Source organism: Passer domesticus, chromosome 5 (genome assembly GCF_036417665.1).
Source record: "Passer domesticus isolate bPasDom1 chromosome 5, bPasDom1.hap1, whole genome shotgun sequence".
Classification (NCBI taxonomy): Eukaryota; Metazoa; Chordata; class Aves; order Passeriformes; family Passeridae; genus Passer; species Passer domesticus.
The window spans coordinates 10,154,410-10,182,253 of record NC_087478.1 but is presented as its reverse complement, the minus strand read 5'-3'; the positions used below and the strand labels follow the sequence as shown (position 1 = coordinate 10,182,253).

General features: G+C 37.9%; 1 protein-coding gene and 1 long non-coding RNA gene across 11 annotated transcripts in view; both read right to left on the bottom strand.

Annotated features, from left to right (window-relative positions):
• MAGI2 (membrane associated guanylate kinase, WW and PDZ domain containing 2) overlaps nt 1-27,844 on the bottom strand; it is a 698,553-nt gene that overhangs the window by 598,061 nt on the left and 72,648 nt on the right. The window lies entirely within an intron of this gene.
• Nucleotides 4,799-27,770, bottom strand: LOC135301638 (uncharacterized). The gene is made up of 3 exons (XR_010363413.1): nt 27,629-27,770; nt 7,393-7,500; nt 4,799-5,946 (listed from the first exon to the last, which is right to left on the bottom strand). It is a non-coding gene; the product is annotated as an uncharacterized LOC135301638 (long non-coding RNA).

The following is a 27,844-nucleotide window of genomic DNA, read 5'->3' as shown; positions in this document are numbered from 1 at the left end:
AAAAACTGACTTTGGCATGAAACTCTGTAGCAGAAAGTTACCCTGCAACTGGAGAAGCACTTTTGCTTCCAGCTTCCTCCTCTCCAAGACATGAGAACTTTTAAGCATCATTCTCCAAGACCAGGCTCTTCCAGCAAAGGTTTTACTGTGACTACCTAGTGCCAGCTACTCTTCCCTACTCTCAGCCACAACTGAATTAATGGAGTCAGGCTAAAACTTTTTCTGCTTAACACAAATAACTTACAGAAACCCTCTGAAAGTGAGGGCAATGGGCAGCAGCAGCTCTTCTCATCCTCTTGTAACACATGGTAACTGCAGTCTTAGTCCTGACACTGAATTAATTCCTCAGGGAAATTGCTAGATCTTCAAGGACATAGAAATAAAAAGACCATTGTGCATCCTATCAACTACCACAGCACCAAAATTAAGACCCTCAAATTATTTTATTTGTTACAACACCTTTACTCACAACAGTGTACTTTTCTCACAGCATACCTCACAGCTGAGGCAGTCACAATACACAGAGCAGCACCATACAATTCCAGAAATCTCCAACCCATACTTTACCACTTCAGAGGGCTTCATGTGTCTGCTCACATAGAAAAACACCATATCACTTCAGAAGGCTGCAAGCATCTGCCCTTCTTGCTCTTTAGCATTTATACCTCCCATGTTCATGCACTGCCCCTGTGTGCCCTCTGCTCCCTTTGGTGTTGGTCGGTGCCCCTGGGCACTCCATGGCTCATTGCTATCAGTGCTGCTCACCTGCTTTCACAGCTGCACCCACTGGGGATGAGGCTCAGCCACAGCTCCACTCCCAATCATCACAAACTGTGTACCTATACACATTATCAGACATATTCTGACTGAAGAATCCATTTCAGTCCCTTGTTATAGACTATATTTAAGAAAAGTCCTTTCAGCAATCATCTAAATGACAAGTTTGTTCTCTTATTTTAAAAAGCAGTTATGAACACTTTATAAGTTTTACATAAGAATTTTAATGAGGCTTTAGTGATTTTGGTATCAGAGTATGGTTAATGCAATCCTGATTTTTACCCTAAGTTATTGTCATATTTTTGCCAAATCTGGGGGTAATTTACTTTGTGAGAATCTGTAACTGTGTCTGGCATCAGCAAAGATTATAATTTGATTGCTCTCATTCCCACTGCATTCAAGTGCCTTTTGTTATTTTGTTTCTGAAGACTTGTGGAAAGGAATAAGCCAGGATATGACCCTTCTGCTTACAAGTAAATAATTTTCAAATTCCAGACCAAGACGAGGTACCTCAGTTGTGACTTTGCATTCAGGAGTGTTACACGCTGTGACTGACCTGTGCCTGCCAGCTGGGCCAGCAGCAGCTCCCACAGTGTGGCAGGTTCTGAGCTCGCTGCCATCCATCCGTGCCAGCACAGCTCGGAGCAGCACTCGGGGCACTGCTGCTGTGCCTTCCCATGAGCCAAACTGCTCCAGCCTGACTTCCTTGGGATGGGGCAAACCAAAACTAACTGCTGAAGAAAAATGTCCACATGAAGGATTTGGGAAACACGGAGAAAAACCTAAAAGAGCTCACTCCATCTCAGTCTTCACAGAGCTTTGCCCAGCCCCACCCATGGGGGTTTTTGTGTAACTGCAAAAGAAGTAAAACTGGAGTGAAAACTTGAAGAGATGCTGCGTAACAGAGAGACTGATAATATTTTTCTATGCAATTTTGATACAAAGAACATTAGTACTGCTTTTGCTTCCCTGAAGCACAACAGGTTCAGCTAGTTTAGTCCTACAGCTTTTGGGAATGATATCCCATCAAGTCAGTGGGACCTATGTCTGATTTGCATTCCAGGATTTTAAGCAAACAATACATTTGTATTCAGTGTGCAGAGGGAATCTGGAGTCAATTAAATCTGTAAAACAGAAGTGGACTAACACTGAGGAGGATCCAAGAGCTCAGTCACGCCTGGCAATCTTCTCCTCCAGAAGCATGTGACTAAATTACAAGTCAAATAAAATGAAGCATGAATATTTCATTATGAAGCACTTAAAAAATAATTTCAAAAAAATTTAAATCAAAAACCCATTCCTAAAAACCAGCACACATATTCTTGCTGGAATTTGCTCCTCCAGCCTGCCTTATTTTATAATTAACCCTTCCCAACACAACTTCCTTGTGAAAGGGCAAGATCAGAATTGTAGAGACTCTGGTAACACTCACAGACTGAATTCTTCATTTAACTACAAAGTTCATGTGCAGATTTTATTTCTAGAAAGCAACTTAGGATTTTTGAAACTTATTATAAGCAAGCATTTAATAGTCACAACCAAAATTTAGATGAAAGTGAATATTTTGAATGAAAACCATTTTATTAAATCCTGGGCAGTCAAATAATGACCTATTCCACCAACTTTAAAAAAATGTAAGAAAAAGTAGGGAAAAAAACCAAGCTATAACTTTTTTATTTTTGCTTTATTCAGTGACCAAAATACAAAATGTTGATTAACGTCATGACTGCTTAACCATAAATAGCATCATGGTATAAGTGCCTCATCCTTCATGATTTCTTGTTAGATGTTGCAAGCAATTCCTCATCCAGAAGAGACTTCCAAATTTTCCATGAAGAAGTATTTATGAAAAAAAAATAATATTTATTATTTCTAATTTATTCTACATTTACATGCTGAGTTCTTCAAGACCACTCAGGGTTATATATTGGTAGACCTTAACTCTTGGAAGAGAAGAGCTCAGCAGCATCAGCGCAGCCTTCGGTTAATCAGAGATGAAGAGTGAGCCTGCAGAATGTTCATGTCCCTGGGAATTCAGGAGTGGAACAACAACAGCATCAGAGAGATTCACTGCTTCACATGTACACACAATACTTGCATGTGTGTTTCAGGGGAGCAGCTGAGCACCCCTCTGTCACAGTCATATTTTGTGGAAAAATCCCTTCTCCCAGGATTTTGCTCCTGGGAAGCTGAAAAGCCTCAGAGAAAAATGAAAACAATAATTATCTGATTTGCTTCTCCTTTGTCTTGCTCCTTTGGAATGTGTTTAGAGATTGTTTCATTGGTTTCATGTGAATTGTTTTGACTTATTGGCCAATCAGGGTCAAATTGTGTCAGGACTCTGGCAAGAGCCACGAGTTTCCATTATTATCTTTTTAACCTTCTGGAAGTATCCTTTCTCTATTCTTTAGTATAGTTTAGTATAGTATTCTTTAATATAATATGGTATCATAAAATAATAAATTAGCCTTCTAAGAACATAGAGTAAAATTCATAATTCCTTTCTGCCATGGGCACCCCACAAACACAATAGCCCTCCACCAGACTGGGGCCCGTGCTGGAGGCAGCAAGAGGCAGGCGTGGGGGGAAGCCTGGGGGGAAGAGAGGATCTCCTTGCCCGACAGGACACCTGGAAATGTCAGATGGAGACCTCTGTCAACACACTGTCCTCCTGAGCTCCTGGCAGCCAAAAGGGAGGATGAGATGAGAGCAAAGCAGAGGAACCCAGACAGCTGACAAAAGAGCACTGTGGGTATTGAGATACGCGCGCCCCAACGCGTTCTGACAGCGCCGATCGGGGCGAGCTGCCCCACAAAGCCAATGCAAATGCCAGACAAGGATCAACAGCTCCACTCAAAAGTGCAGAGTGCAGTTTGGAAAAGCTAAAGGTACAGGCTCGAGCCAGCATGGCACAGAAGAGGCTGCGGTACAGAGTGACAGACTGTGGGAGTTAGCACAGTTTGTTATTCACTCAGTAAGATGTTACCCAAAACAGAAGAATGAAAAAAGTGTCTGAAGAGCAAAGTTTTGGTTTAGAGTTATGCAAGCATGGGGGACTTTTCCCCTTATATTTCAGAATTCATAAATATACTAGAAGTCCTATAAATATATTTCCCTAACTAGATTTTATTAAAAGCAAAGAAATAAAATTTTGATGAAGTATTAAAAAGCTTTTGCCACTCTCCTCTTCTTTCTGCTTGTCTGATGTGTGAGTCTATTAAAGCTTCAGTGACAACTATTCCAATGCAGTTATACAAGGTACAGAAATAGGCCTAGTAATAAATCCAGCCTTTACAGATAAGGATGCATTGAAATTCCTACAAGTCTGACATTTTTACATTGTTATTGGGGTATTCAGCTTACAGACACCACCAATGGATAGAACTTCCAGTGATTCCAATGTCCTCTACCATGATGTATTTATTAGTCAGCAAGAAAGTAAAAAAAAAAAAAAAAAAAAAAAAAAAAAAAAAAAAAAAGGATTTGCTTTTCCTTTCAGAAAAAGGTAAAGGACAGACAAATTCAAATTCATAATTCATTACACAACAAATCTGCACTTTTGAGAATTAGAGAGCTTAAAATCAAAACCATTACCTTCAGGTAATCAGGACCATCCCAGAAAGTATTCATTACCATATAGTTGGGCTTAGGGTTTTTTATCTCCTCACTCATGCTGTGCATTTAATATCTTACTGTTCCCTGAGTTTCTTTTGACAAATGAAACATCTTTAAACTAAATACAGTAGAATTGCATCCATGCAGCATATATGTGCACATATGTGTGCCAAAATAAGGCTTTATCTAAATGACATCACATGCCCTGGAAAAGGCCCTGTTCAGACACTTCAGCAGGACAATGTGCCCTGAGAGCCACAGCCCAGGCTCTGCAGCAGCCTCTGCTGTCAGGATGGGAGACCTGGCATGCAGACCCCATGCTGTGCATGTCTGCAAAAGTCTGCCTCAAACATGCAATTCAGTGACTTGTGTTTGTTCTTTCTGTGTCCTGAAAGCTGTCTGAAGGAGTATCGTGTCACATCTTTCTGTGCAAGCATGTTGTTTTTTTCTTGAAAAACACACAACACACATACCCACACACACACAAATAGCTTCTCCTCAAGTAATGATTTATTTGCTGGTTGGCTCAAAAGTTATTCTGAGGACAAGTCTTAATACTTTCATGCTGGCAAAGTCCATCTCGGTAAGAGTAAAAATAGCATGAGAGGGCATGTGAGGCACACTGTTCCTTTCCTCATTTTTAAAATAATTTTTCTTCTAGATTAAAACTCCGTGGTATTTTATGGCCTCCTATAGGGCGCGTGCAAGCTTCAGTCACTCAGTAGTACTACCCAGCTATAAATTTTGCATTGCAGGCTCAGTACATGCACTTAAAAATAGCCTTGTGGTAAATAACACCATTTGTAACCTCTCTATTGTGCATCACACAGCCAAATGAAATTGCAGAGGAGTTATTTCTGTTTCTGCAGTAGTTCACTGAAATTCTAGTCCTGTTCAAAGGTTGTCTTTAAACTAATTTATCATCATTTGCTATTATAAGAGTGCTTCAAATCCACAGTTTCATCACATTCCAGTGCACCTTAGGAAGGCAAAGATGCTATTTGATCTCTTGGTCTAATGTTACACCTGGTTTAAAGTCTCTACAAACAACTCCCTGGAAGCAGGCAAACACTGCCACAGGAAATAAGCACACACAAAGCCCGAAAAAGCACTGAAGGATCAATCTATTTGATGCACTTCTATTTTAATCCACTCTTTGGTAACAGAGGATGGTTAAATACCTCTGAGTATCCCATTATCTGCATGAAGAAAATAGCAGTGAAGACATATTTTGCATCTTCAGACTTCATGACTTGTCATTTCCTCACTGATCTTACAGCGTCTCTTAGTCCAGTTATTGTAGGCAGAAGTAGGATCCCATTTCTCTCTTGTATTCCTTTGTTTTCTCTCTTTTTTTTTTTGTTTCATCTACTAGTGGCAACAAGATGCATCACTGTTCTCTCTATTGCAGTCTTTAAATGGCCTTAAAATGCTGGACTCCAAAATTCTTTTGTCAGAGGTTTGTAGCTTTTTGGCTTTTTCTGGGGTGCAAATGTTCAAGGAATAATCACCATAGAGTAAAATTTCCACAAAGCATCCTCTACACACTGCTACCTGGAGATAAACAGAACTGACTGTTATAGTCCAAAATTTAACTCTCTGGAAAGGACACTTCAGTGGCAATGATTAATACATGCTTTTTAAAAAAAAAGAAACAAAACACCCAAACTCTTCAGGGAAGAATGGTCACAGCACCAAACTTGTCAGAGTACAAAAAGCATTTGGACAATGCTCTTAGACATGGTGTGATTCTTGGGGTGACCTGTACAGGCCTAGGAGCTGGATTTAATGATCACAATGGGTCCCTTCCAACTCACCATATTCATTGACTCTATGAAGAAAAAGAGCCAAAAAAAGGTCTATCAGGAAGTCTTACCCAAATTTTTTTAAAAATTTAAATATTTGCCCAGAATTTTCTAGTTCTAGCTACCTTAGGTTTGCTGAGAACAAAGAAAAAAATCTCACTGACCCTTTCAAGATTTTTGCTTGTGGTATATCCCTTTTGTCTCATTATGTTTTGCTTCTTTTATAAAGAAAAAAAATAAAAAAAAAACAAGTAGGAAAACACAACCAACCACATAGCCCCAAGGAAACGCAGGGAGCTCTTCATCCATTCCTTGAAGCAGACTATAAGCAAATTTCAAATAAACAACCTCAAATCTACAGTTGAGGCTCAATTATCCTAATGATCTTTTCCAACCTGAATGATCCTTTTCACTTAATGTGCTAAATAGCCATTTCTAATATAGATAACATTAACACACTAGCATTAGTCCCTAGAGAAAATTGGGTCAGGTGTTCCACTACCTACTGTCTTACATGTTGTTTGATACATTTTCTGGAGTGAGAGTAAAATAATACCACAATTATCTGATTTATGTCATGGCTGTAAATGACTGCACACAGACAGACAGAAGTACCAGTTACTTTTAATTTGGGATCAAAAGATCCACAAAGTTTTTCTCTCCTAGATTATTTTTCTTGAATGACAGCAGACTCAATCAGGATAAATGCCTCCAAAATACAGTCAGCCTGAAACTTCTAAATCCATGGGCAATTCACAAATGCCAAATCCCTCTTTTCATTTCACTCTTATGAGGCTGCAAAACTGGATAAGGAAATTATTTTATATGTCTTGTTTTCTCCCTCCCTTGCCTTTTTGATAACTACTTAGTGACGTAAGATTTCACAGGACAGGAATAGGAAGACCAGTGAATACTCATTTTTCTGCTCTCCTCTATGTGTTTATTGCCTGGGATTATCAGCAATGGTTTTCTTCTTGAATTTACCATCAAGGAAGCAGGAAAAAAAATCTAAAATGAAAGGGAGTAGTAAAAGAAAGGACACATTGTAATGCCTTAATTATGGAAAAATATACTCTCTTAGATATTAATTGGGCTCAACACTGATCATGACACCTCTCTCAGTCCTTCACAGACACCTCTACCAGAGGAAGGAGACACAGATTAAATGCATTCCCTGCACTGAGTTCCTTCTCACCTATGTGGCTCACCTCTCCAGGCACAGTGCAAGAGTTTTGATGAGGAAAACCACTCCTGACATCAGCACACACTTGTAGGATTCCCTTTCATTCTTCAGAGCCATTCCCTAAAACAGTGGAAGTGACAGCAGCATCTTAGAAGAGGGGCCACACAACCTTCCCCACCACCCAAAACTTGTAACATATTGATCCCCACGGACCTGTATGGCCTCCCTGAGAATATTCGATCTATTTCTCCTATACAGGCAGTTATGTTACAGCACCATGGAACTTAGGGGTTTTAATCCACATTAAAAAGAAAAAGTTAAAAAAGCAAACCGAAAGTATTCCAAACATTGCTATTTCTTTTGGCTGAGCTCTCAACTGTTGGGAAAATATCCCATTCCATTGTAATCTTCAGATGACAGCCAGGACAGCCACATCATTATAATTTTCTGGAGTGGAATAGAATTGATAAATAGTTCAGGGGAAAAAAAATAATTTCTGCCTTGCATGTAATTTGATTTATTTTCCCAGTCAGATTTACATAGGCATTACCCACAGCAGTGAAATAAAAATTCACATCCCAGAGGAGTTTCATAAAAATGTCAGTAGTGAACTACTGAAATCAAAATTTCATGGCAGTTTCCAGGAATACACTGATTGTAGAAGAATATGAGTGAACATAAGTTTTGCCTTTAGCAGGTCATGTAAAAAAAGTGAAGAGCTGTTAAACTGTACTAGCTGTAAATACTGTGTTTAAACCACACATTCCTGGACAGGTGATAGCTCTTTCATAAATGAGAGAAAGATCTTGCCATGCAGGTCTCTGAATTCCAGACTGCTTTTTAAAATGTATCATTCTGGAAGAACAGAATGAAATTCACTCCTCAGCTGAAGATCAGTTTAGCTGCAATGTCTTACAGACTAAAAATCTGCAAGTAAAAATTAAATAAAGAGGCCCAAAACAAAAGACAAAAAAACAACAACAAAAAAACCCCAAACAAACAAACAAACAAAAAAAAAACAAACCAAAACCTCTCACCAAAATAAACCTCAAAAAATCTGCAGAGCAATCTGAATCCATGTGGAGACAGGCCCATCATCTTTAAAACAAGACATTTGGTGGAGTTTGGCAGGCAAACAATACAAACACAAGTCTGGCAAAAGTAGCTGGCTTGGGAGAATAAGGAATAAAATATGATTGCTCATTCTGGTAGAGGTGGGGAGAGGAATGGTTATGGCATGTGAATTTTGGAACTGACCCATAGAGCTGGGTAAAAATGAAAACATTTGGAGACAAGAAGTGGGACACATTAAAATAAATAAGAGAAAAGCTCAAGTCAAATTGGTTCTGCTAAGTGAAAAAGTTACTTCCATCTGGCCCAGTGATGGAAAGATGCCTACGTGTTTAAGATTCACAGTTCAAAATTATGAAGAAAGAGTCAAGTGATGGAGCTATGCATCAAATCAAGACCCTTTCCTCAATTCAATATGTCTGAAAGGGAATGCAAGAAAGCATTTCCTCAGTAGTACATAGCATAAATCTGCGTGTATTTTGAATCCTGAGAAGGGTCGAAATCAAACAAAAAACATTGAATCACAGAATCATAAAATTTTCCAATGCATTGTTTCAAGAAAAAAGAAAAAAAAAAAAAAACAACAAAAAACATTCCACAAGGTGTTTGAGTGCATCACGAGGCAAAAGTCACAATTTTGCTCTTGATGGAAGGCAGAAGATAACAATTACTGTTACATAGATACATCCAAATTATTCAGATTTTCCTCTGGAGTTTCCTACCAGCCTAATCAGCATTTACTTCTGCCCATTATCAGCACCTGAATAAATGACTTTGGGTAGTATGAACTACAAAATTGACATTTGTGAACTCTCTCATTATTATTGGACCTAATTCTGCAAAGACTGAAGGGTGTATATTCTCAGCTTCAATGGGATTTATGAAAATACCATTGATCACTCTCCTATATATGAACCAAAAAGCAAAAGGTTGATGAATTTGGAAAAAAATCCCCACTTGAGTACTGTGGCATTCCCATTCTCTGAAAAAAATTCCTTCACCCAGGACTTTTCTCCTGGGAAGCTGAGAGGCCTCAGAGAAAAATGAAAACAATTCTTATCTCATTTGCTTCTCCTGTGTTGTGCTCATGTGTGGAATGTGTTTGGAGATTGTTTACCCACAGGTGATTGTTTCATTGGATTCTATCTGACTTGTTTTGTCTCATTGGCCAATCAGGGCCAAGCTGTGTCCCTGGAAAGAGTCAGGAGTTTTCATTATTATCTTTTTAGCATGCTGTAAGTATCCTTTCTGTATTCTTTGGTATAGTGTTCTTTAATGTAGTATAATAAAGTAATAAATGAGCCTTCTGAGAACATGGAGTCAGATGCATCATTCCTTCCTGCCACGGGGGTGCCTGCAAATACAATTGAATGCTAACATAAAATGAGAAGGGGTTACAGGAATGTCTACAAAATTGAATACAGATATCTTTACAGCCACAAGCTGTACTAGATTCTGCAGCATATACCAGAATGCTATCTTCACTAGAGAATGCTTGTTCAACAACTTACATTTTTCACTTAAATAATGAGATTTTTTTGTTTAATAAATGAAACAATAATCCAAATTTAGAATTAATTGTAAAATAATAACAACTATTTTTGAACAACTAGGGATGAAAATAATTTTGTTAAGTATAAAACAATTTAAATTACTTTTTATTAAGAACGGCTCTCTCTGATCATATTTCTGATAGGTTGAAAATTTAAGTGTATTTCCTCTGAAGCACAAACACTAATTTCTCAGTTCACACAAGCTTTTGGATACCATCTCGCAAGTGATGTACACCTTTACTATGTAGCTATTCTCAACTTTAAGCATGCTGGATAATTTATTCTGTTTATACCTATTTTTTTTTTTTAAATTCAGGGTGCTATAAGTGAAACAATCGAATACAAATAAAAATGTGTCATATGCAGCCTTAAAGTCCAGTCCCAAATAAAAAAAATATTAAAAAGAGTAAAAAAAAAAATTAATTCTACATAGAACAGAGTAACAAGTGAAATATTTCAGCTCTGGAAAAAGGTAATTTTTAATTGAAAGGAATTAGCAACCATTGGGCAAAAACCAAAATGGTGTTAGAAAAGAAAATCAAAGAAGGGACATTAAAGGTGACTCACCAAAGTGTTAAAAATCCATGCAGTGTTTCTGTGTGGCCAAACAAATAATCCTGAATATTTGGCACAAGCAACCAAAAGAAGTGCCAACCTGTACAGAAGCAGCTGAATGATGAAAGCAAAGGCTGATGATCTCCCCTTAGATTCCTGTGGCCTTGTTTTGTCACAGAAGTGGCAGGTTATTATAATGAATATTGATTCAATACTATATTAAAAAAAAAAAGAAAAAAACCCTACTCACCCCCTTGACCTCACTCCCCACCCCCAAAAAATAGTGTTCTTTCTACACCACCAAGGCAAAAAAAATAGGTCTCCAGATATTTGAAGGGTATTTACCCAGGGCTTTTTTAGCCCTAAGTCTCATTCTTACAAGCCTCTGACTCCCCCATCACTTGCTCATTTCAGGAATAACAAAAATGGGCGTATGCACGTCCCTGCTTTTTATTTTTCTCTCTATTTTCTAATTTTTTTTATTACTCATGCCCACAGTGGTTAGTAGAAACGCAACTAATAATAATGTTCTTTCCTGAGATTAGAGTGATATATAATTGTGCTAATTTAATGCTGCTTCCTACAGAGACTTTTCATATTTTTCACTTAATGGAAACATCAATGTTAAACTATTTTATCCCCTTTAATATGATATACTGCAGAAAAATCACTGGGTCTGAACATCAGTTCTCCATTCTGAAATCCATAAATATAAACCCTTGCAAAGGAAACAAAGGCAGAGATTCAGTCTAGACTCTGGTTTGTGATTATCTGTAAGCTAGAGTAATGGACATTTTGGCTTGGAATAATAAACTGATTGAAAATGAAGCACGAGAATAGCTGATGATGAGGGGGTTCATTGGCACTACTCTGGAAAGAAACCCTGCCTAAGCATGAAGGACAGTTTAGCTAATGAACATTGTTAGAATTAGTAAATGAAATCAGGAATCACATATCTCTGAAGTAAAACTTGGAGTCAAACAACAATCACACAGCTAATTAGTAGACATATATCTGTAAGTATTTAAGCCCATGCAAACTGCCGAAAATTAGGGACACAAAACATTTGGTGCCAGAACCAAACAATGCTCTCTTTCACCCAGGCAATGGATGCAGCAGTAAATGCTCAACACTAAAAAGCAGCAGCTGCCTTCTCCTGTGACCAATGCACTGGCACATCCTCCTCTGGTTTGGACTGATGCTAACCCAGCAATTTTGCAATCTGCATCTCTTATCCTTCCATGCCCAACAGCCAAGTCCTTTGTGGGGCATCAAACAAGATCCTTATGTGACATCAGCAGAGATTTGGACTGGGCTGATCAAACAGCCTAAGGCCTTGATAAAGACAGCAGAGTAGAAATAGAATTGGGTGTGGACACAACAAAAAACCTTTCAGAAAGATTATAAGAGGAAAGTTGTTAGCACTACAACACTGCCCACTTCCATCTCCTTACTTAGAGACTATCCTGCTTCAGAAATTTGATTTCCATAAAGGAAGGTGGGTCAACTTCTTTGAAGAAAACTCAATACACAGTGATATTAACATAGGGTCCTGATACATTTATGGGACAATATTTAAAACTAATGTCTTTGTGAAATTAGCTGTTTTCCTAAATGTTTAGAAGATGACACTTTGACAAGTTTAAGGAACTTGTGTTCTCCTATCTCATTTCAGGGCCTCCTTACATCAGCATTGAAATCAGGAAAGAAATGCAAATTTTTTAAAAATTATTTTAGCATTTCACAATGCTATGCTTTTTTTTATTCTAAAACATGGGAAGTGACAGAAAAATTAAATTTTAAGTTGGATTTCTTTTATTAAAAAAAATTTAATCTTTTCTGATTTTCTAATCAATGCTGTACTTTCATTTCTATGTGTATGACAATAAAATTGTCAGAAAACCATCTGGGTATGATTTACCTAACTTTTTACCGTGTTTATTGATTTACAGAAATGAAAAATGTTGCCTTTAAAGGAAAATATAAGTAATCCAGAAATATGCCAAACATCCAGGAGCCAAAACCGAAGCAAGCTTCAGAAAGGCATTACATAGAACTTGCAGTACAGAATCATCCAGATACATTTAATTTGCTTCCCAACAAGCTAGCTCTAAATTTAAAAGACAGATGCCATTCAGGTGAGAGCTAGAGCCTATATGTAGTTCACATACTGTACAATGTGAAATACACATCTGGAGTTGGGAACTATTCCAAATTTATTCCAGCTTGGCACAAGGAAATTTGGGCAGAGTCCACCAAACTCCTCTTTCTTTTTCAGGATGGATGAAGAGGCAAAATAAGAAGCTAACCCTTGGGAAAGTTTGCAGCCAGCATATTTGCTGAGCCAGTGGATGTCCTGCCCAGAGCTTAGATGGGGCCACCAGCACAAAATAGCTCTGCCACAGCCCAGCATCAGCGCTGCTGCCTCATCGCCAGCTTTGGAGCTCCTCCCACAGAGCAGCACTGCTCAGTAGCATCTAAATGCTTCAATCACAAGTAAAGCAAGGAGACAAGTCCACATTTCTCTTACTAGAATGGAAGAAGTTTTGCTCCACTGCCTCCAGACAACGCTTGGTCAAAGTTTTGTAACTGTTTTCTTGGGACCTTTTGTAGCACCTCAGCTCCAACTGTTTGTGAATGAGCTATTTCATGACCTATTTTCCATATGTACATATATTTTCCCTTATCTCCCCTTTTCCTGTAACACAGCAGTGTGCACTAAAACTAAGCAATGCAACTCCTCTTTAAGCCTTTGTGTTTCTAGTGTTTCATCCACAAAAAAATTCAAGCAGGCAATAAACTTTTCTCCCTCTGTGCCATTACTTGTAATGGTAATCTGTTCAAGAAATTGTCTGCTGCTGCTGAAATCGCAATAACCATCTCATTTGCAGCAAGGCACTCATATTCAAACATAAAATGCAGTAGAATGCAACCTCTTGAGACAGTACTATATTAAAGTTACTAATAAAGGCCCCAACTCTTTTTCCATTAAAAGTACAGCAACTTTCCACTCAATTCAATGCAATTTGAATTTGGTCTAAATTACTCTTTTTAAACATGAGGTCAAACTTTCATCATGTACCCTGTGAGAAGCCTAGCAATTCTACCCTGGGTCTCCTTCCTGTTGGGCATTAACTGATTTTACATTATATACATCTCAAAAGAATTTCACTGCATGGTTATAAACCATTTTTTTTCTTCCAAAACATAAAGAAAACATTATAATCAGGAAAAAGTAAGCAACTGTAGAAAGCTGTAGAGTTTTGAATCTTTACTTGATTTTCTTGTTTTGGCCAGGATAAAGTAAATCAAAACATCTAATAAATTCAGCAGTTTATGGCTCTTTCTTTCCCAGTCCTTTGAAGCAAACAATTGAATGCTATTAGAAAAGAGGGTATATAATATAATATAATTCAATATCAAGATTTTTGGTAAAGTGCTGCAGTGTCATCCTATTTTTTTTTTTTTTTTTAGAAAATTTCTGTCATAGTCAAAAAGTCATCACTTAATACAGAAATCAGGCTTTGCTATATTTTGTCTATTCTACCTTGCAGAATGGTATCATTCAGTTGACATTCAGAAGGAAGATGTTAAGTCAAAAAGACAGACATTCTTGCTTCAGACCATGAACATCTTCTATATCATGACAAAGGTGTAGATGTAGGTGCACAGAACTTCTGTCTTTAGAGAAGCTTCCTCTGACTGGGGACCTCCTCAACTGTTCATGGGCCAAAAATACAACGATGCTGATCCACAGAGGAAAAAGTGTACTTCACAAAGTCATGAAGTGGTTTTCTTTCTCAAGCTACACAGTGAGTCACAAAGGAGATATTTGTTTAATGCTCACTTGATTCCCCATGTTTTTGCTTGAAACAATTATGCTGAGCTGTATCCACCAGCTTCAGCTCAGTGGGTCAGGGCACAGAATTTATTTCAGGAGGTTTCAGGTTCTGCTGACACACCATCTGATTTTCACTTCTGCCAGACAGTTGGGGTTTTTTTTCTTTATGCAAAGACTATTTGAAAGTCAGGAAGAAATAAAATGCCTATAAAACCTGTACACTTATAGAGAGCAAAAAAGAAAATAAAAGAGATGAGAATTTGTTCTTGCTGAGTGACTACAGAAGGAATGCTAAACTTATGTGAAAATCACTCTTGTCTTATAGAGATATCAACAGGTCAAGAAAACATTAAGCAACTACAGCAGTGTTCCAAATAAAACTGAAGATACTGAAGGTTACCATACCCTGGACTTCAGGCAGAAGAACAAAGGCAGGCATGTAGTCTTCACTTACAGCAGACAGAACGCATGACCTCCTGAGAGAACTAAATCAATAGATAAACAAATTCTTTTTTAAACCTTGGAAACTCATAAATTCTGCTGCATAAAGCTTCTCTGCTGACACCAAGGACAACCTGCTGACTCTTCTCTGATTGCAGGCAGTAAATGTAGTTGGAAGTTATAGAAAAACAATTCCAGGATCTTTGTCAATCTACAGAAGGATGCAAAACAAAAGGAAAGATGATCTAGCCAAAAACATGGGGGAGAGAGTGATCACAAAAATCTTGGCTGTAAGAGGCAGCCAACATAACAGAATGATTGAGAAGCTCTGTATTAACACATGCAAGTATTGCTGGGGGACACTGGATTCATCTATATTAGCATTTTAATGCATTAAGTTTGTAATAAAAGGTTTTCATTGCACCCATCCTTGGTGTCACATGGTTTGTTCTCAAGCACACATCTTGCACACTTGAAGTACTTGATCTCCTGGCAGAACTCAGACTGAAGTCACACAGGAGATTTTATCCAGCACATCCAGGCCGTCTCTCTCCTTTACAATATCAAGCCCATCCCACCCAGCCTCTCTCCTCTCTCAGGTTTATTTCCAAATGCAGCACAGCCTCTTTATGCAGTCCAGCAATCCAACCACCAGTTCACCCCCTGTCCCCTGGTCAGCCAGAGCTCCTTTCTATGTTCCTCATCTTCTCTTAGTCCTGTCCCCACTCCTGTTTAGCCATGCAAACACAACATTTTATTTACCACTTAACTAATAATCATTCCCATTCATCTGCCCAGTTCCTGTCCCATCTGAAGTTTAATCCTCAATGTTTAATTCATATTGCTGTGCTAAGTGATCATAACAGGACGCTCACTAGAAAACATGACAAGCAAATTCCTCGGTCTCAGTTCCTCTGGTTGTACTGGTTTGACCTGTTCAACTCAGATCAGCAATTTCAAGGAAAGTCCCATCTTAAGGGAGGCAAACATTCAATACATATGTCATCTTTTGGAAATGCAGCTGCTAAAAAAATCTAATAAACTTGACCAAGAATGTGTGAAATGCAATTTTTTTCCAAATGTTCATAACTTTGCCAAATGTGGGTGGATTTTTACAGGCGTAATAAAAAAGCATATCCAGGTTATAAACTTCAAATCCCTCCACTACACAAAGAAAAGCCTAGATGCTCAGAAAGAAAATGTACCTAGAGATTTAATGTCAGCAAAAAAAAACCAAACTAATATTGCAAGATATTCACTGAAAGCCTGGCAGTTCCATCCAAACAGTAAACCAACAATCTAAGATTTTCAAGTACTAATACAAAAACCAGCCCCAACCACACAGAATAAAAAACTTTTGCAATCCTCAGCTATAAACATAAAAATTTTCTATTAGAGGAACTGAAAAAGACTTTGATATTTTTTTTTATCCCTGAAGAAATAAAATTAAAATATACTTCAATTCCAAACAGACACTTCACCAGATCCACCACACCATCTGATATCATGCAACTTACATAGCTGACTTTAGGAAAGGCCTGGGATTTTATCCTCTTTTTCACCTATTGATGCACATTACTATCACATTATATACAGTACCTAATAAAAACTAAAGAAGAAATGAAAAATGAAAGAAGTCACAGATATTTGATGAGACAGGCAAGACAGTACAAGTATTTTAAACAAGTCCTACAGTGTGAGTACAAATGGATTTTCTACAAGTCCTCTGAGCTGTCCATTGGGCAAAACACAGAGGTTTTGTGCCCTCCTTGGCTGGATAACCCCACAGACATCTGCCATGTGAATATTTCTCTAGGTTGTCCTTGTTGTAAAACCTATTGCTACTAATTAATGAATCCTACTGTAGGTCATCATTTCAAGAGGAAACAGACTCTAGAAGAGGAGTGGAATCTTTTAAAGCAACAAGATGTGTTGACGTAGAAATGAAAATGTTGCAGCTGCTTAGTGGCCCCATTAATAAAAAAAGTGCCTACAATGAAGAACATCTTGTAGGAAGTCCTTCTCTCCAGAAAAAATGGTGCTGAGTAGCACCAAAAGAACAAGCCCAACCACACCAACGAAGGAGTTGATCAGTATTGCAGACAGTATGTAAAAAATTTGCTTTACTGCATAAAGATTAATTAGCTTGTTGGTTTTGTTTTCTAATCCCAATAATTTATCCTTTTCTATTTCTTGCAAGATATTTTTTGTGAGAAAACTGTTTTCACAGATGCAAAGCAAGACTATAATTTAGCAAGCAACAGGCATCCTTCCTTTGCCTTACCCCTCACTAAAGCTACTCCTTCCTGTAGGAGGAACAGCCAAAATCCAAATCATTCAATTTCCCATACATGCAATTCCTATAGCTTCTAGGCAAGCCCACAGGCCATTTGGCTGTTTGTTTGTTTTATTTTCCCCTATTAAAAGCATAACTTCCAAAGGCCCCTCTAGGTTGAAATTTCCTTTTTCCTTAAACAAAAAGGTATTTCAAGCTTATGGAATACATTTATCTGATCTCCAGTACTACCCAGGTAAAAGCAATAGATCTTAAAAATGCCTCTGGAAAAAAAAAACCAAAAAAACCATGCAAGATTTATGTAAATAATCTGGACAAGCTCAGGTCTCTTCGGACAAACATTAAGTTAAAGATATGCCAATCCTAAGATTGGCATAGAGAGACCAGTGAAAATAATTGTTAGTAAACTGAACTGAAAAGGTTCAGTTGAGCTTTGACGGCAAAAGATTTGTTATGATCAATTACAGTGAAACCTGGAGGCATTTAGGCTGATGTTTATAACCATAACAGCAGCAGCTAGGAGGGAGCAATTAGTTAAGTAGGGGGAAAGTCAAGGTAAATGGTCTCTCCAGTGCTGCCTTTTGTACAGTGTTGCACAATAACAATTTTAATGCACAAATCCAACTTCTCTGTTTATGAATTAGAGTCCTGTCTTTGCCAGTCTTTCACTCCATGTGCTGCTAATCTTATATTCACTGCTACTGAGCACAGCCTGCATCAGAGGATATCTGGCTGCATTCCTAGTACATTGTACCAATAAATATTAACTCCCCTACTGCTCTAACTCCCACAAAATAACTCTACATGAAATGTTTATATATGTTTATGACCAGCATTTATGAGAAATTAGACTTTATTTGATAAAGTTCTGATATCTGTCTAGAAAAACTAAGATAAAGTAGCATTCTGCCAGCTAGCACAACCAGTTCATTTCATTTACAGGGAATTCTTGGCACATTTTTCTTTGGTTAAGAGATACAAGCTCACTGTGATGAGCAAGTATATTTTCTCACATTAACTGCTTTGTCATATAGTAGTATCATAGAATGGGTTGGAAGTGACCTCAGAGATGATCTAGTTCTAATCCCTCTGCCATGGGAGAGGATCTCTTCCACTACACCAGGCTGCACCATGTCTGGTCTTGAACACTTCCAGGGACATCCACAGCTTCTCTGGGCAACCTGCTCCAGCACCTCACCACCCTCATAGTAAAGAGCTTCTTCACAGGTAATCTAAATCTACTTTCTTTCAGTTCAAAGTCCCCATGTCCTATGGATAAATGCCCTTGCAAATCTTCCTCTCCAGTTCTCTTGTAGGTCTGCCCTTGCAAATCTTCCTCTCCAGTTCTCTTGTAGGTCTGCTTTAGAGATTGTATGGCTGCCACAAGGTCTCTCTGGAGCCTTCTCTCCTCCAGGCTAAACAACCCCAATTCTCTCAGTCTGCCTTCACAGGAGAGCAGTTCCAGCCCTTGGATCATCCTCATGGACTCTTCTGAACTCACTGCAACAGATTCACATCCTTCTTACGTCTGTGACCCCAGAACTGAACACAGAACTCCGGGTGAGGTTTGACAAGAGTGAAGAGGAGAATTGTCACTGTGATATTTTCTGAAAAATCCCTTCACGAGGATTTCTTCTCCTGGGAAGATGAGAAGCCTCAGAGGAAAAGAAAAACAATATTATCTGATCGCTTCTCCCTGTGCTTTGCTGCTTTGGAATGTGGCAGATGCATCTTTGATTGGTTCCATGTGAATTGTTTTTACTTAATGACCAATCCCAGTCCAGCTGTGTCAGACTCTCTGGTCTGTCATGGGTTTTTATTATTCATTATTTTGCAGCTTTCTGATGTATCCATTTCACTAAAGTTTAGTATAGTTCTAGTAGTATATAATTTCTCTGGTATATAAGTTCTATAGTGTATAATTTCTTTAATATAATAAAATATCATAATACAATAAATCAGCCTTCTAACAAATATGGAGTCAGATTCATCTTTTCCCTTGTCCTGGGACCCTCACAACAACACCAACAACACCAGAGAATCATCCCCCTCAACCTTCTGGCTGCACTATTTGTGACACAGCCCAGGACACAGTTGGCTTCCAGGACTGTGAGTGCCAATAGAACTATTAAACAGTACCAGGGCCAGTACCAACACCTCAGGGATGTCACCTGATACATTTGATTACCTCTACTCACAGACCTGTGCTGTTAGATAACCTTAACCTCCATCTGTCTACAAAGCCACATTTCCTCCCTTCACAGACACGCTTTTTTTGTAGGCTAGATTTCTCTCAGATGTCATTTGAGTAAATTCTTTGCCTGATCTGAAATGAGAAATAATATAATTTTGAAAATTGCAAAACCTTTTAGTGACAGTCTCAACTGGGCAAAGCAGAAAATTTCGCCTGAGAAATCAAATGCTTGACCAAGCCTACAAGAGCAGCATTACTACTTTTTAAGAAGACAATGAGATCTTAAATTCAGGGTAATTTTATTGATCAAACCACTCTAAGAAAACCACTTGTGACTATTAGCAACATCATCCATTAGAAAGGGACTGTTTGGCCAACTCCTTATCCATAATCTCTAGTTAAACTACTTAGAGTAAGATGTACAATAGCTATTCAGATCACAAATAATAAGCAGGAAGTTCCAAAAAAGAGGAAAATGCACAAATGCGCCTTAAAAATATATATATGTGACGTAACGTATATTCACAATCAGGTAACAGCATGATTAGACATCAGTTGACAATTCTGGGCAACTGTGCCCTGGAGAAGCAAAAGTTAATGTATAACTAATTTTACTTAAACTAGCATCATGTAAGGCTTACACAAAACCTTGAAAAGTGTAAAAATATTATAAATTTTGTTGGTAAATAAAAAAGAAAGGGCCATTCACTAACTCTGAGACATTTAACAAAGAAAGGGCTATTCACTTACTCTGAGACATTTAAGCAATGTGGCTTCCATTTATCAGAAAAAGAGGACATTAATATTTTTCAATGCTAGGAAGCTAAAATTCAGGTATCCAAATCAAAGCTGGTAACTCTAAGTTCACCTACTCACAGGGGAGAGAATCAGGCACTTCTAAAAGGTTAGCAATCAGATTTGTCTTAACTTCTTATATAAGCATCTCCAGGGGCTGAGGTGGCAGAAGGACAAAAGGGGTTGAACAGGGAGGAAATTATTTCAGTTACTACAAACAGGGAGTGGAGAGAGGTACACCTTTAATATTAAACAGAAATTCTTAGGAGTTCTTTTCTATACTCATAGATCTGCACCAGACACTCAACAGCCTTCTTTCAAGGAAAGCCAGGAGTCATCATTTTAAGTTGAAGCTAGTTACCCCAGTTTAAATCAAAAGTTTCTCAGAGCATTACACCACAGATAACTTCAAATGTGATAAGTTCCTCACTTCAGGGGACACAAATTCCTCTTTTACAGGCATTGACTGAATCTTGTGGTATAGAGACGTCTGGCCCAGGAACCACCTCAGTTTTAAGTGCTCTTGGAGAGTGGCCATACTTTGTGAACTGCTGGCACCAGAAGGCAGCAAGCTTAGGCTTGAGTCTGTGGCCATCTGCATGGGACTTTTGGGTGAAAATGGGAAGGTTGGGTTTGCAGTCTCTGCAAGGACTGCTGGACACATCAGTAGCTGAAAATCACAATAGGAAACATTTCTGACCCAACAAAATTCAGAGTTTAGTTAGTGCTAATTTTTTTGAGTTAACAAATATCACAGGTGAACCGTGTGCCACAAACCCCTGAGAAGGCCTGTGCCGTGGCTGACTTATGCCTTAAGGACATGACTCTAAACATCAGGTCTCTGGAATATCATGAAGATCAACTTTAAAAGAACAAATATAAATTTCAACTAATGTGTTTTCCATATTCTCCTGTTTACTTCCATCATAACAATTGCATTTTAAAATTTTTGAAGGCTCAGTGACAGCCCCAGCTTTACTACCATGTTAGTCTGGGACATGGTCCAAAGGCAATTTTAATAAGACTCCTTTCCAAGTGCACTGGAAGCATTTGTCTTGGTGAAACAGACTTTCTTCTCCACAGTCTCCCCAAGAATCACACTTTTGATCATGAGAATTCTCTTAACAAAAAAATACTATGATACTTGTAAGATGAAAAACATGCACATGCCAATCCTCCATGAAAAGCAGTCTGATTACAAATCTATAGTCTGCTCCCAGGCTTTCCAGAATTTCAGAATAACAAATTCCAACTCACAGATTCTAGTTTTGTGCATTACCATTGGATAGCTAAAAAAGCATGAAGTTAAAGCAACAGCAGAAGTGAAAGGGAATAAAACTCCAAAATAAAAAGAGAGAAAAAAACCCCAAAACCCAGCACCCAAAAACATTGTCTCAAAAAAATCTGTTCAACCAGCATGAGCAGACAACCTTGGAGAGCTGACAGGTTGCAAAGCAGATTGCTGGCACTGTGTTTTGACTTGCCAGAAGAGAGAAATGACAACTAGAATACAGCAGTCTTCCTGCAAATATTGCAAGCAAGGGTAAGAGACTTGAAAACAGACTTTAGCAAGTCTCAAGGTGTAGTAGAGTCAGGCAGAGATGCAGGAATACATTCAATACATTATGAAGCCTCAATCTTCTCAAAATAACTTTATTTTACTTTAAAAGGGCACAAAGAAAGCTTCCCTTAGATCACAGAATCTGAGAAGTTGGAAAGAACCCACAAGTATCATTGGGTCCAACGCCCAGCCCTGCACAGCACCATTCCCAGGAGTCACCCCATGTGCCCCAGAGCATTGTCCAAAAGCTCCTTGAACTCTGTCAGGCTGGCACTGTGACCACTGCCCTGGGGAGCTGTTCCAGTGCCAGCCACCCTCAGGGGGAAGAACCTTTTCCTAACACTGAACCTGAACCTCCCCCAACACAACCTCAGGCCACTCCCTCAGGTCCTGTCACTGTCACCACAGAGCAGAGATCAGTGCCTGCCCCTCCTCTTCCCCTCGTGAGGAAGTTGTAACTGAGTGAGGTCTCCCCTCAGTCTCCTCCAGGCTGAACAGACCAAGTGACCTCAGCTGCTCCTCGCCCAGCTCTTCACCATCTTCATGGCCCTCAAAGAAAGGCTTCTCTGTAAGAAGATGGTTGTCTACATGTCTGTCTAGCAGAGCAGCAACTTATTTGAAAGTTTCAGTCATGATGAGCTTCATTTCACCCTGTCTGTTCCACTTCTAGAGTATTTATTTCCCCCTAATTCCTAAACTGTACCATGTTTAAAATAAGAAAAATCACCAGACATTTTACCCAGTCATGACAACAAAGTAGAGTAGCAGGAATTAAGCTGTTCCAGCATGCACACATCATCTCAACAAGATGCTTTAAAGATGTTAGGACTTCATTTAAACACCATGTCAATGAACACAAGTCAAAAATTCATTGTATCCATCTAACAAACACATGTACATCAGCTGTGACAGTATCCAAGCTGTTGAGTTACTCCACTTTGAATCAGGCAAGTGTGATGGTTTCAAAGCATCTTCATTCCTTAAGGTATATATGTGGCAAGTACATGGAATTAGAAGAGGACTACAGCACCTTGTGCTTCCAAATGAAGCCTTATGACAGTAAAACCTACACTGACTTTATGGTCAATAGGATTCATAGGATCTCTTGTCACAGTGCCATAAAAACAATTAATGCCATAGTCTGTACTCCTGAGTCTGTTCCCAATTTGTTCTTCAAGCTTCAAGTGCTGGCCTTTGCACTGCTCAGACAAGGACTTTAACTGCAGCAGAACTGCCCAGCCTCACACCCTGGGGGATCTTCTCTTCATCATCTTGAAGACGTTTCTCTCCATCCTATTTCAGCCTAAAATATTAATATATTTAAATAACCTTTTAATCAGGATTTATTATACTCATGCCAAAAACACAAAGTAAAGGCTGGCATGTCATCCACTTGCAGTGCTAAGTGCCTGTTTCCAGGATGAGAAGAAAGACAAATTTCCTACTGTTGTACAATATTTTAATTTTCCAATGGAAAATTAAGAAAAATTAATAAAGGGAGGGGGAAAAATCCAGTGGGAGAAAGGGAAAGACAAATAAACTGACATTAGTGAAAATTCCACAAGTCCTTAAACTCATACACAGTGTGTGGCAATAATACATTTCATTATGCTAATTTATGCACATAAATCTATGCACTCTTTATCACCTCGGTCTCTGAAATATTTACATCCAAATTAAATTTGCAGGACTACAGTGTTTTCACAGAAGAATCAATGGCATTTTAGAATATTTTCCCCCAGGTAAATCAAATAATTGAAGTTCAGTGAACACGTTCTTGAGAGCTCTCAAATAAAAGCAGATCTTCTGTCAAATACACAAAGGCAACGTGGAAAGTAAATTAAGATAGAATATAAGTACAGAGAGAGATAATAAAAACAACAACAGATAATGCTCTCTACCAAGATGATAAAGCAGAAGTTTGGTGGGAACCCTTTGCCAGACCTAAATACAAAGACTCATAAAAGTAATAGTAATTTTTCAGGAGCAAAAGCATTATTATACATGCATGTTTCAGGGGGAAAAAACAAAACAAGCAATACACAGTGTGCTCAGAAAGCAAGAAGTGTACCCAGCAACAACCTAATTGTCTCTCAGTGGACACAGCACACCAATCCTTGTAGTAGCAGTATCCCAACTGATCTCATCAAAGTGCTGACAAGGGAACACAGCCCCAAATTTCTGCTGTAGAAAATGCAATACACTTGTGACTCTTATGACCTCAGAGGGGAATCTGAGGCCAGCTAAAGGAGAGGAAGAAAAGCTGTTTTTCTATTCTCACCTTGTCTGGCAAGGTAATTGCTTTCAGAAACGGTGAAGACTGCATTAAAAGTGGAAGAACACTTGATTTGAAAGGACAGCTTTGCAAGAGAAATATTAATGAGAGAGACTGACATGGGGTACAGCACAGCCTACAGCACTGATGACAGCACTGAGGCAGACAATGCTAGCCACACTACACAGAGAGAATATTTCCTTAGCTATAAAGAAATGTCCTGGGATATATCAGAGAACCAACTGGCTTCTCAATGAGGTTTTAAGCAACTGACACAAAAAAAGGTTTTCAATAAACCACTCAAAAAAAAAAAAAAAAAGAGCTTTTTTTTTTTTTAGATGACAATGTATGAAAGTTATTCTGGAGTGCTAAATACAGTTTCTATTATTAAAGTAGATCTATGGAGAACAGCTGAAGCATTTTATATGGGATAGGGCATCTCTACACATGAAAGCAAGTCCATCCAAGAAACATGACAATTTAACTCTAAAGATAGCAAGTATAAATCTTGTCTAGCTTATTCTGAGTGAAGATAAGGCAGATTTATTTGATAACATGATCTGTGCATGCTTTCTGTATTAGGGTCTACTACTGATCAGTTTGAGATCAATTTACTGATCAATTTAAGTGTGCATTACAGGCTTGATGAATCTATCTGGTTTCTTCTGAGGGTTAATCTGTCACTTACATAGATAATTAAGGGATTTTAAATGGGAATTTTATTGACCTAATTACTAAAAAAAGTCTTAGTGCTGCAGATGTATGTACAGGTCCTTTATAAACAAAAGATGTGTTCCATTCTAATGGTACTGAAAGAGAAAAATATATTTAGAAGACTTTTTAAAAAGCTGAATTATTTGTTAGACATGTAGCAATGTTTGTGCAGAAGACTCAATCTTTCCTAGTTATTAGATCATTGCATTAGTACAAAGATCTGTACAGATTGTATTCTCTAGCAGCCATTTTCTGTTGTGTACATGCAGTCTATTTCCTTAAGATTTTTACAAACCATTTGTTGTGGGGGAAAACAGTTTAAAGAATTTATTTGAACTGATTTGTAAGCAGAATAACCTAATTACTTCCATAGCAAAAATTCCATGCCATAAATTTAATGTATTGTTTACATTTCTCTTTTCCGGTTCTTTATTTAAATGATCATGAATAAGTTTGCTATTCCAAAAGGACTGGAGCAAATTCAGTTTGACATATTCTACAGTAGCCTTTTATTTATCCTTAAAGTTTTATTTGCTGTAGTGTTCTGAACACTACACAATAGTGTTGTTTGTCATTTGGCACAACTTAGAATAATAAGAAATTATATTGCTGCTAAGGAACACCATTATTTACTTTTTCATAATTACAACAATTTATGATATGCATACTCAGTGAATACAAAAAAAACTGAAAAGCACCAGTAAGATGAATTACAGTGAGATATGAGAAGTTTAATTTAAAAATTGTAACCCTTTACCAGCATGTTATATATAAAAGTAAAAATAAATTTAAAATAGTGAGTTTGACTGGGTAACCAGAGTATTCAGATTCACAAGCATCTGCAGCTATCCTTAAAATACACAATGAAACAAAATTCATGATATTATTCCAATTTACTTGTGTCTCTAGGGAAAAATATGTTTATATGTTTCCAGAATAGAATAGCTTCATTTTAAATCAATATATCAGAGTCAACAGCTAGACCATGTTACACATGCATACATAAGCACTGAGATACAAGGAAGTTTTGCACTTTCTTGAAAATTTTAAATTGGTACTTTCTGGCTTATAAACTATTCACAATAGAAATATCCCAGCTGAATGCTCAGTGATCAAACATTCAATTTCTGTGTGTCAGATGTGTACTCCACTTCATGTTATATACAGCAGCAATTCCTGGGAGTGATTTAGTTCCTGGGAGAGGACAGTTGTGGCATAGAAAGAGGACTTATAAGTTTATTTGATTCAAGGACTTCAGAGACAGCACAGGAAGGAGACAGGTTCAAGTAAGTAAACTGGGAACTAGTTAATATTTGCATCCTTTTGAATATACATTTTCATCGCTATTGAAAATTAATTAACAATCAAGAGTCAAAGGTAATAACAACATGCTTACAAAATATTTTGGTAATTTTGATAATTTTTACATACCTGTTTAAGTGGGTTAAACACTTTAAAATGTTAACAATTTAAAAATCTTATAAAGATTGGGTAACTTTCTGCATGACACTCCATATCAAAATATGGAGAAGCAACAAAGCAGTAGCATGAGACATAATTGTGGCTTGAGAAATACTAAAATCTCTAACTGTGGTGAAACAAAGTTTTAAACATTAGAATCTGCCACATGATATTTAGGGATGTTGAAATTTATGCTGCTCTACAGGGACTGACATATTGTGGGGAGATAATAAACAGCATTTCTTACCTTAAGTTTCTCGGCAAAGGAGTATTATGCATTCATCAAGGGCAGCAATCATTTATGAGATGTGCCTAAGAATACACTTCATTCTTTATGAAATGTTACACAACAGCAGATTTAAGAGTGAACAGGTACTTCACTGAACAGGTTTTGCAGGAAGACCAATAAAATTAAGATATTTTGTTGTTGTTGTTTTTGTTCTTTCATAGTAATGTCCTCAGGCCTCAGGAAGATCAGAAGACTTTCAGTACAAGTTAAGATTTTAGTACAAGAACTTGGATTTCTTTAGTAAAAGTACAAGGACTTTCAGTGCAAGACTTTCTTACAAGTTAAGAACTGGTTCCTGCTCTGAAAAACTTTTAGTCCAACTGAACTAAGACGGGTTACAAAATTTAAAGAAAGTGAATAAAGAAAAAAATTTCTCCCTTCCTTAAGCACAAAAGATTTTTTAGCACACATTACACAAAAAACACTATGAAAAGAAGATTTCACCAAGTCTGTTATATAGCACAACTGTATTTCCCATCTGTAAGCAAAAATTGCATCTAATTAAAAGTGTAATGCTTGAAAGAATGACAAAAGGGAAAGAGAGCGGGGAAAGAAGGGAAAGGAAGAAAAGGAAGAAAAATCCAAGCCACTGACACTAGGTCTCAACAAAAATGGAATTACTAGAAGCTAGAATCATTCCAGGAGATGGATTCCCCTGGCATTCTCTTCAGAGCTCTGGTACAAAGAGATGGGTGCATGACTGCAAAGGAGTCTGTGTACAGTAAATTAATCTGTCAGGCACTATCAAAGTACATAGTTAAGAATTCATGGGCTTTTCATGATGGGCATTATGTAACACAGACTACATTTCAACTCAAGTGGCTCAAATGAGACTTGAGTTTTACCTCCCTGTAGTTTTCTAGACCATCCTTCAACACAAAAATAATGTTTTAAAGATTTTTAACCGTTCAAATCTTTACACATTGACAAATCTGTTACAAAAATGAATAGCAGGAGGCTCAGGAAAAAAAAAAAGTGTAAGACACCATGCTTAGTTCTTTGAAATGTTTTTCATTTTTTCCAGTTTTTCCAGGCTGAACACATGCATAGGATCTGGAACTCATGGCAACTAATCTTTTCTTAGGAACCTGAGCTATGTGCAGGGTTTGAACATTATGGATGGTACTATACTGCAAATGAGTATACCACCAAAACCTTCTAACTGCTTGCCCACCACACACCAGATCAAGCACCAAAGTCACCTTTGAATGCTCTTCTGCCACCAGGAGCACTTCCAAGCTGCACACACTCTATATGACTAAGAATCCAATTTACTTCTTGGAAGAGTGGCAGAGACCTGTCTCTTTCCTGTCCTACAACAGAGAGGCATTTCCCTGGCTCTGATACACCAAGGGAATCATGAGGGGAACTCCTGCAGAGTTTTCTGGTGAAGAAGAGTCCAAACAGTTATGAGTCAA